Source organism: Schistocerca piceifrons, chromosome 1 (assembly GCF_021461385.2).
Source record: "Schistocerca piceifrons isolate TAMUIC-IGC-003096 chromosome 1, iqSchPice1.1, whole genome shotgun sequence".
Lineage (NCBI taxonomy): Eukaryota > Metazoa > Arthropoda > Insecta > Orthoptera > Acrididae > Schistocerca > Schistocerca piceifrons.
This window is the reverse complement of record NC_060138.1, coordinates 368,138,975-368,150,018: the sequence shown is the minus strand read 5'-3', so window position 1 is coordinate 368,150,018 and position 11,044 is coordinate 368,138,975. Positions and strand designations below refer to the sequence as shown.

Genomic DNA, 11,044 nt, shown 5'->3' with positions numbered 1-11,044 from the left:
GTTAGCAAAAATATTTCTTAATTACTCTCATGTGTGCAGTTGCCTTTCTTGACACTTGTTTCCGCTATAAGGTAATACCACATACTGCATTATTAAATTTCTACAGCAACTTCGACCATACGCGGTTTTCCAACAATACTTAGTGTGAAATGATAATTAAATAGACACCCTAGCTGCAAGCAGGCGTTGATACACTTCATTGGGGACATGTTGAAAATGTGTGCCCCGACCGGGACTCGAACCCGGGATCTCCCGCTTACATGGCAGACGCTCTATCCATCTGAGCCACCGCGGGCACAGAGGATAGTGCGTCTGCAGGGACTTATCCCTTGTACACTCCCCGTGAGATCCACATTCCCAACATGTCCACAACACTACATTCGTAGTGCGCCTGATAGATGTTTGCCCATCATACTCATTACTCGTGGCAGATTAATCTACCAAGACTTAGTGTCTTTGTTCTTGTTTATCAGTCGCGAGTTGAGTACTGAAAAGCATTTTATGAAAAGCTTCACAGTTAAAAACCGGATTACCTTCAGTGTTGCCTTTTATCGGTCTCCCATTAATATAATCTCATTTGGTCTATATGTTTCCTCGAAACATATTACAAAATCATTTTTTAAATAATGCTGCTTCCACTACAGGGCAGGTCAGTTCCCATCCTTTTCAAACAAAGTACATCGCCAGAATGTCCAACACACACTGACCCTGATACTCTCCTCTGACTACCATCTCTGGTATCAAACAGTCTTACAAAAAATATGATTATATCGATACTAGAGAGGTCGAGTACATTTATTAAATTCGCAACTTTATTCATATTTATTATATTTTACAATTAAAATCACCATGGCAAATAGGACAGCTCCCTTTCATCACCTCTCCCTTATTAAAGAAGAATTTTGCAGAGCTGTTTCTGCTGATGCAATAACAGGAGACACTCAAAACATTCTCCAAAAGAAACAATCACAAAAGCATGGTACAAAATGTGTGGTTACAAATACCTGGGCTGGGTGACAATGAATACAAAATATCAGCTAACAGGTACAAAGAGTTACAAATATGGTAAATAAGTTGAAATACAAGTAACAGTACATAAGTGTAAACGAGGACATGGCATTACAAGATGCTTGCTGTGGTAAATCATTATTCTAATTCAGTCAAATACAATGGCATAAATACATACAGTTTTACAATAAGGGACAAGCATTATAAAGCCCTTACAGTTAGGTGTACAAATGTTTAAAACAAACCTCTAAGGACAAGTAAGAGTTCCTGTCAATTCAAATGGTGTAAGAAAGATACACACATTTTATGCAACGTGGTACAAAATTTTACGATACAGTTACAGTTTTTTTGTTCAAATGTTTAAGGAAATGTTATGAAGATAAGTAAATATTCTTGTTAGCTCAAATAAAGCAAGGAAGATACACATACGAGGGCTGAAACTTTAATAGGTGCAACTATTAATTTACCGCTCGTACAAAATAGATACGTATTTCAAAGTTTTACTGACTTTCAGAGTAGTCACCAGCGATGTGAGAGTCGTAGGATACTCTTGGCAGTGACAGTTGTGTTGACAGTTCGAGCGGCGCGGTCTTTTGTCCGACGAATTTGTAGCAGTTCTGAAGCGAATGCCGTGAAGTGCTTCCTTCAGTTTAGAAATCGAGTTGAAACCTAAGCTGGTCGTAGGTTCTGTTCCAAAATGAGCAGCATAGAGACAGAAGTGATGACACTTTCTGCAGGACCTGGCCATCATTTTGCAGGACAATGCTCAAGCACGTACAGTGCAAGCTGTTACTGATTTGTTTGAATGATGGGGCTGCTAAGTGCTATACCACCTACTGCACTTACCTGACTTAAGCCCTCGTAAGTCAACTCAAATTCTAAACTGAAGGAAACACTTCATAGCATTCGCTTCAGAACTGCTACAAATTTGTCGGGCAATAGACCGCGCCGCTCGAACTGCCAACACAACTGGCACTGCTAAGTTTCCTACGACTTCCACATCACTGGCACCGTTTTTTTTTTTGTTTTTTTTTTTTTTTTGTGGTTTTAGGGCGCACAACTTCAATGGTCATTAGCGCCCTGACTACGTTAAGAATGCACCGCGAGGCACAAGTTTAAAACAACAACTAAAATGGAAAACACGATAAAAGACAGACTGACAGGCATAGGATTAAAAAACAGCATCATCAAATGTCCTTAGAGAGGTTTGTCAAATTGATAAAACGAAGAACGCGAGCAGCTGCTCGTGGGTCATCCGCTAAAATGGCATCTAGAGTACATGGCAGGTTAAGATCTAGACGCAGTGTGTTAAAATCCGGACAGGACATTAAAATGTGGCGGACCGTCAGCAATTGCCCACATGGGCAGAACGGCGCCGGCGCAGCCGTCAGCAGATGGCGATGGCTGAACCGGCACTGTCCAATGCGTAACCGGGCCAAAACGACCTCCTCCCGCCGAGAAGGGCGGGAGGAGGACGTCCAAGCCGCGGGAAGAGGTTTCAAGGCCCGAAGCTTGTTGTCTGTAAGTGCAGCCCAATCGGCATGCCACAGCGATAAAATGCGCCGACAAATTACCCTGCTGCAATCCGACGAAGGGACATAACAAGAAGCTGTCCGAGGCTGGAGGACCGCAGCCTTCGCCGCGGCATCTGCAGCTTCGTTCCCAGGGATACCGACATGGCCAGGGACCCACATAAAGCTAACCGGAGAACCGACGTCCACCAGCTGCTGAAGAGAGCGTTGGATCCGGTGCACGAAAGGGTGAACCGGATACGGATCACTGAGGCTCTGGATGGCGCTCAGGGAATCGGAGCAGATGACATAAGCAGAATGTCGGTGGCGGCAGATGTAAAGAACAGCCTGGTAGAGGGCAAAGAGCTCAGCTGTGAAGACCGAACAATGGCCATGGAGCCGGTATTTGAAACTTTGTGCCCCGACAATAAAAGAACACCTGACCGCGTCATTGGTCTTTGAGCCATCTGTATAAATGAAGGTCATATTGATGAACTTCGAACGAAGTTCAACAAAACGGGAGTGGTAGACCGAACCGGGGGTAACCTCTTTTGGGAGCGAGCTGAGGTCAAGGTGAATGCGGACCTGAGCCTGGAGCCAAGGTGGCGTGTGGCTCTCGCCCACTCGAAAGGTTGCAGGGAGTGAAAAATTAAGGTGTTGAAGGAGGCGACGAAAGCGAACTCCAGGGGGTAGCAGGGCAGAGACATACAACCCCTATTGACGGTCGAGAGAGTCGTCAAAAAAGGAACGATAAGACGGGTGGTCGGGCATTGACAGTAGCCGACAGGCATACCGACAAAGCAGTATATCGCACCGGTAGGTGAGTGGCAATTCGCCAGCGTCAGCATGAAGACTCTCTACGGGACTAGTATAAAACGCTCCGATCGCAAGTCGTAAACCCCGATGTTGTATGGAGTTGAGGCGGCGTAAGATGGATGGCCGTGCAGAGGAGTATACGAAGCTCCCATAATCCAGCTTGGAGCGGACGATCGACCGATATAGACGAAGCAGGACGGTTCGATCCGCTCCCCACGACATACCACTGAGAACACGGAGGACATTTAAAGAACGGGTACAACGGGCAGCCAAATATGACACATGTGGAGACCAGCTAAGTTTCCTGTCAAATGTAAGACCTAAAAATTTTGTTGTCTCCACGATTGGGAGAGCAATGGGACCGAGATGTAAGGACGGTGGGAGAAACTCTTTGTAGCGCCAGAAGTTGATACAGACCGTCTTCTTGGCAGAAAAATGGAAGCCATTGGCAACACTCCAGGAGTAAAGACGGTCAAGAGAACGCTGAAGACAGCGCTCCAGGACACGTGTACACTGCGCGCTGCAATAGATGGTAAAATCGTCCACGAAAAGGGAGCCTGATACATCAGCTGGGAGGCAATCCATTATTGGATTGATCGCGATGGCGAAGAGAGCGACGCTCAAAACTGAGCCCTGTGGCACCCCATTCTTCTGGCGAAAGGTGTCTGACAGGACAGAACCCACACATACCCTGAACTGTCGATCCATTAAAAAGGAACGAATAAAAAGAGGGAGGCGACCGCGAAGGCCCCATGTATGCATGGTGCGGAGAATGCCCGCCCTCCAACAGGTGTCGTAAGCCTTCTCCAAATCAAAGAACTCAGCCGCGGTCGGGCGCTTCCGCAAGAAGTTATTCATAATGAAGGTCGACAAGGTAACCAGATGGTCAACAGCAGAGCGGCGCCTACGAAATCCACATTGTACAGTGGTAAGTAGGCGTCGAGACTCGAGCAGCCAAACCAATCGAGAGTTAACCATTCGCTCCATCACTTTACAGACACAGCTGGTAAGCGAGATGGGTCGATAACTGGAAGGCAAGTGCTTGTCCTTCCCCGGCTTAGGAATTGGGACAACAATAGACTCGAGCCAGCATGCGGGAACATGTCCCTCAATCCAGATGCGATTGTAAGTATGAAGAAGAAAACCTTTACCCGCAGAAGAAAGGTTCTTCAGCATCTGAATATGAATAGAATCAGGCCCTGGAGCGGAGGACCGTGATCGGCCAAGTGCGTTTTCGAGTTCCTGCATGGTGAATGGGGCATTATACCTTTCACAATTCGAGGAGCGGAAGTTAGGTGGCCTAGCCTCCTCTGCCTGTTTGCGGGGGAGGAAGGCAGGGTGGTAATGAGCGGAGCTCGAAACCTCGGCGAAAAAGCGGCCGAAGGCATTGGAGACATCCTCAGGGGCCACAAGGACGTCATTCGCGACCGTCAAGCCAGAAACTGGTGAGTGGACCTTAGTGCCAGATAGCCGGCGCAGGCTACCCCAGACAACAGAAGAAGGAGTAAAACTGTTGAAGGTGCTTGTGAAAGCAGCCCAGCTGGCTTTCTTGCTTTCTTTAATAATACGACGACACTGTGCACGTAATCGTTTATAATTGATACAATTCGCCACTGTAGGGTGGCGTTTAAAGGTGCGTAAAGCACGTCGACGAGCACGTAAAGCGTCTCTACATGCTGCGGTCCACCAGGGGACCGGTACGCGACGTGGAGAAGAAGTAGGGTGAGGGATGGAATATTCAGCAGCAGCGAGAATGACTTCCGTGAGGTGTGCGACCTCACGATCGCAGCTTGTGAAGGTTTGATCCTGAAAGGTCGCCCTGGAAGAGAAGAGTCCCCAGTCTGCTTTGGAGATGGTCCAACTAGATGAGCACGGAGAGGGGTATGCTGCAGGAGATGGATAACACACGGGAAGTGGTCGCTCGAATATGTATCAGAAAGTGCATACCACTCAAACCGGCGTGCAAGTTGGGGAGTACATATAGAGAGGTCTAAATGGGAATGGGTGTGAGATGTGCCCGAAAGAAAAGTAGGGGCGCCAGTATTGAGGCAGACAAGATTGAGCTGGTTGAAAAGGTCTGCTAACAGGGAGCCCCTCGGGCAGGATGCTGGAGAGCCCCAAAGGGGATGGTGGGCATTGAAGTCGCCAGTTAACAAAAATGGTGCAGGTAGCTGAGCAATAAGTTGCATCATGTCTGCCCTGGTAACGGCAGATGACGATGGAGTGTAAACGGTACAAATGGAAAATGTAAAAGTGGGGAGAGTAATGCGGATGGCAACTGCCTGCAGGCCGGTGTGCAACGTGATGGGATCGTAGTAAGTATCATCCCGGACCAGCAACATAACCCCTCCATGAGCCGGGATACCTACCACAGGGGGTAGGTCAAAACGCACAGAGGTGTAGTGTGCCAAGGCAATTTGATCACATGGGTGTAGCTTCGTTTCCTGGAGGGCTACGACGAGCGGACGGTGCAAGTGGAGCAGCAACTTCAAGTCCTCTCGGTTGGAGCGAATGCTGCGAATATTCCAGTGAATAAGTGCCATCGTAAGAAGAAAAGGAAGATGAAAGAAGGGGTCACCTCGAAGGCCGCTGAGGGCCTGGCTTCGAGCGAGCACTGCCGCCGCTATCAGTAGGCGGACAGTCATCGTCCATTGGGTCTATAGGTTCATCGGCCATCTTGGGAAGATGGCCGGGAGGGGGGGCTTCCTCCGCCGGTGAACAGACAGATGTTCGGCTACCAGCGGTGCGGCCAGGCGAAACGGATGACGGCCTGGGGCGGCAACCGCTGGGTGGCGCAGGAGAAGAAATGCGCCGTGGCGGAGAAGGAGAACTGTGCTTCCTATGAGCCTTCTTGGAAGGACGTTTGGTGGAAGTACCGGTTGAAGGCTGGGAGGTCGATGTACGTAGGAAGTCTGCACGGGACGGTTCCTTCTTGAAGGCCCGTGCATCTGACTTCTGGGTCTTCGTCTTAGCAGAAGCTGATGAAGGGGCTGGTGTCTGTGGGGTGATGGGAGGAAGAGGAGACGTCGACCGCGCGATCTTAGCACTGGCCGAACGGACGACCGTGGTGCTGAAGGTCAGATCACATGTCTGGGTTGCCACCTCCCTGGTAGTCCGAGAAGAGGCGAGGACAGTACTGTATTTCCCCGCTGGGAGCAGCGTGGGCTTCCTACTAGCCAATAGCTTGCGAGCAGCCGAGGTGGACACTTTCTCTTTGACCCGAATTTCTTGGATACAGCGTTCTTCCTTATAGACAGGACAGTCGCGGGAGGATGCGGCATGGTCACCCTGACAGTTCACACAACGAGGAGACGGAGGTGGACAGTCAGCCTCATGGGCATCCCTGCCACAAGTGACACATTTAGCCGCATTGGAACAAGACTGTCGAGTGTGACTGAAACGCTGACACTGGTAGCAGCGCGTAGGTGTCTGGACGTAGGGGCGAACAGAAATAACCTCGTAGCCCGCCTTGATGCACGACGGCAGCTTAACACTATCGACGGTCAAGAAAAGTGTCCGGGTCGGTACAAGGTCATTGTTGACCTTTTTCATAACCCTATGGACAGCCGTCACGCCCTGCTCAGCGAGGAAAGATTGAATCTCCTTGTCAGTCAATCCGTCGAGGGAGCTAGTATAGACTACACCACGAGATGAATTCAAAGTTGGGTGAGCCTCCACCCGGACAGGGAACGTGTACAGGAGTGTGGCCCGAAGCAGTTTTTGTGCCTGAAAGGCGCTCTCAGTTTCTAGTAATAAGGTACCGTTACGCAACCTGGTACAAGATTTGACAGATCCGGCTATGGCATCTACGCCCTTCTGGATAACGAAAGGGTTGACAGAGGAAAAATCCTTTCCGTCCTCAGATCGAGAAACGACGAGGAACTGTGGGGCAGGCGGTAGTACTTTTGTCACTGGTGGCTGGTCATGTTTCCGTTTTTAGGCAGAAGTCGAGAGAGATGGAGTGAAATCCATTGCGGAGGAATCCCCCATGATTGCCAGCGTCTCAGATGGCGCGCTCCTTCCTTGTGGGGACCCTCTCAGAGGGCACTCCCGCCTTAGGTGAATGTTTACACCTCAGGTCACACCTCCCGAGAAACAGACGGAGGGACCAATCGGCATGGTCAGAAGGTATCAGCTCAGGCAATCACCCCTCCCTGGGCCTGGCCTTTACCAGGGGGTACGTGCGTGCCTTACATGTCTACCCAGGGCGGGGAATTACGCGTTACCCCGTCACCGGCTACGCGTGCGAACGCGTGGGTTGGCCTTCAGGCACGCACAGGGAGGAAGGAAGAAGAGAAAAAAGAAGAGAGAGAGGGAGAGAAAGGACAGACTGTCTCAAACGCCGAGGCGGAGATCAGAGAAGGCAAGGAGAAGAAGGCAATGAGAAGGCAAGGAGAAGAAGGCAATGAGAAGGCAATGAGAAGGCAAGGAGAAGAAGACAAGGGAAAGAGTAAGGAAGACAGTGAGGTGGAGAAGAGCAAAGAAAGGAACCAACCAAAGGAAGGAAGAAACGAGAAGTGAAAAAGCAAAATGACCGCAAATAGAGGTCGTGGAACCGTCCGTCTCCGGACGCAGGCGCTAACGACCCCCTTGAGGGGGTGGGACTCCTTTTAGTCGCCTCTTACGACAGGCAGGAATACCTCGGGCCTATTCTAATCCCCGGACCCGCAGGGGGGACTGGCAACGTGTTATACATAATGCTGGTGACTACTGTGAAGTTCAGTAAAACTTTGAAACACGTATCTATTTTGTACGAGTTGTAAATAAATAGTTGTCTCTATTAAAGTTTACAGTATGGTACAAAAATGCTTACAATTATCTGTTCAAGATTATTAGAAAACCCACTAATCTTTTGAAACTACCTCGCTACTCTCCCATGCAAACCACACATACCCAAATTACATGACATACACCACACTACAACGTGAAATACTACACAGAGAATAGTCACAACATTATCACTTTCAGCTTTCCCACTTCAATTAATATTTATCCCAGTTTCACACGACACTGCCCCACTTCGTAATTCTACTTTCCTACTATGAACTCTGGAGATATTTGCACGTCTTCCTGTGCAATGCAACCCAAGTGGCGTTGCTGGATAGACGGCCGACTCACCTTGCTTCTCTCTCAGAGTTTGAATGAAGCGTCACACGGAATCATATCACGCAAAGTAATATTAAGAACATCACACACGCGAGTCCTCAACTGATACCATGGACGAGTACTTCTCTTTATACTTTGTCTCATACACAGATTGAGACTCACACAGTACTCACCACGTGGAAGTACTCGTCTATAATTTCAAGTCCTGCACACGCCATTTCTTAAATATTTCAACTTATGGTACACACGCTATTTCTTAAATATTTCAACTTATTGTACACACGCTAGTAATTCAGCTTAATTTAAGCACACGGAAGTATTTCAACTTATTGCTACACGTGGTTTCATTGTGACCGTTGGTCACTTCCGAAGATTACTACAATCCCATTAATATTACCTGCCTGACATTTAATTCTCCCCACAAAAGTTCCTGAAATAGAGAAATTAATATTTCAAACTGCTCTTAAATATTCCACATGCATACCATGTCTCCACTCTTTCGTCACTACGGAGCACAACTAAAACAGGTCTTAACAGCACAAGATCCAGCGGCAGAGTGCCGAAACATGGCCGTTCTCTAGGTCCTCTCCCATCTCTGTCGAGGTGGGGGAAGCACCTTGCTTTCTTATTGGTCAGCCACATTTCAGGCGCTCAAAGCTCTGGTAAATTTCATCTCTTTGGTCCCACCAAAGGTGGCCAAAGGATCGACTCAAAGATGATCATATATTCACATTCACTATCTGCGGTTAGCAGGCGACCATACATTCATTCATTTCACAGATCTCACCAAACTGGATGTAGGGATTTACTTTGTGGGAGTGCACATGTGATCAATTAAATAAATAAATTGTCATTCTTTTCCACACTGGTATCCGGCTTCGCTGTATTACTTGAAATTGAGTTATTTTACAAAAAAATGTGTTGTTCTGACAAAAATAATGAAGTATGTTGTACCTATTTTCAATGTCGGGCGGTACTGTACCCTTTCAATATCAACAGCAACAGAAAATGGCATAACGGGTGTAGGATTCGTTATGAATAGCAAGGTGGGACAGAGAATGAGGTAGTGTGAACAGTTCAGTGAATGGGTTATCAGAATCGACAGTAAATCGACACAGACGACGATAGTTCAGCTGAAGATGAAGAGATAGAGAAAATATTTGAGGATATTGAACTCGGTACGTAAAGGGAGATAAAAATCTAATAGCCATAGGTGACTCAAATGCGGTTGTAGGGAAGGAGTAAAAGAAAGGATTACGGGAGACTATGAGCTTGGTACTAGGAATGAAAGAGGATAAAGACTAATTGATTGTGCAATAAATGTCACCTAGTAACACCTCTATACAAGAATCACAAGAGGAGGAGATATACCTGAGAAAGGCCGGGAGATACGCGAAGATTTCTGTTAGATTACATCATGGCCAGGCAGAGATTCCGCAATCAGATACTGGACTATAAGGATTACTCAAGAGGAGATATAGACTCAGATCACAATTTAATAGTGACGAAGAGAAGACATGTTTAAGCGACTAAGGAAGAATCAATGCGCAAATAAGTGAGGTAGGGAAGTACTAAGGAATGAAGAGGTACGCTTGAAGTTCTCTAATTGTCTGAAGTGATAGAAAGAGAAACAGGAACCTATATGTAAGAGGTACGGAATCCAGTATTAGAAGCAAAATTTAAAAGAACTTTGGAAGCCCTAAGGTAAAATAAGGCAGAACGGATAAATAACATTCTATCAGAATTTCTAAAATAATTGGGGGAAGTGGCAACAAAACGACTATTCACGTTGGTGTGTAGAATGCATGAGTCTGGCGACATACCATCTGACTTTTCGGAAAAAATATCATCCACACAATTCCGAAGAATGCAAGAGCTGAAATGTGCGAAAATTGTTCCACAGTCAGCTTAACAGCTCATGCATCCAAATTGCTGGCAAGAATAATATACAGAAAAATGCAAAATTGAGGATGTGGTAGATACCGATCAGTTTGGCTTTAGGAAAGGTAAAGGCATCAGAGGGGCAGTTCTGACGTTGCGGTTGATAATGGAAGCAAGACTAAAGAAAAATCGACACGTTAGTAGGATTTGTCGACCTGAAAAAAGTTCGACAATGCCAAATGGTGCAAGATGTTCGAAATACTGAGGAAAATAGGACTAAGGTATAGGGAGAGACAGGTAAATACAATATGTACAAGAGCCAAGAGGGAATAATAAGATTGGACGATCAAGAAAGAAGTGCTCGGATTAAAGAGGTTGTAAGACAAGGATCTAGCCCTTCGCCTCCGCTGTTCAATCTATATATCGAATAGGAGTGATGGAAATAAAAGAAAGGTTCAAGAGTAGAATTAAAATTTAAGGTGAAGGGATATCAATGATAACATTCGTTGATGACATTTCTGTCCTCAGTGAAAGTGAAGAAGTACGAGATCTGCTGAATGGAGTGGACAGTCTATTGATTATAGAATATGGATCGCAAGTAAATCGAAGAAGGACGAAAGTAATGAGAAGTGGCACAAATGAGAACAGCGAGAAATTTAGCATCAGGGTTGATGGCCACGGAGTAGATGAAGTTAAGAAATTCTGCTAAAAAGGTACAAAAT

The 11,044-nt window shown here is 46.9% G+C and overlaps 1 non-coding gene across 1 annotated transcript; it reads right to left on the bottom strand.

Moving 5' to 3' along the window:
• Positions 1-221: 221 nt before the first annotated feature.
• Trnat-ugu lies at positions 222-296 on the bottom strand. Its single transcript has one exon. It is a non-coding gene; the product is annotated as a tRNA-Thr (tRNA).
• Between the last annotated feature and the right edge of the window lie 10,748 nt (positions 297-11,044).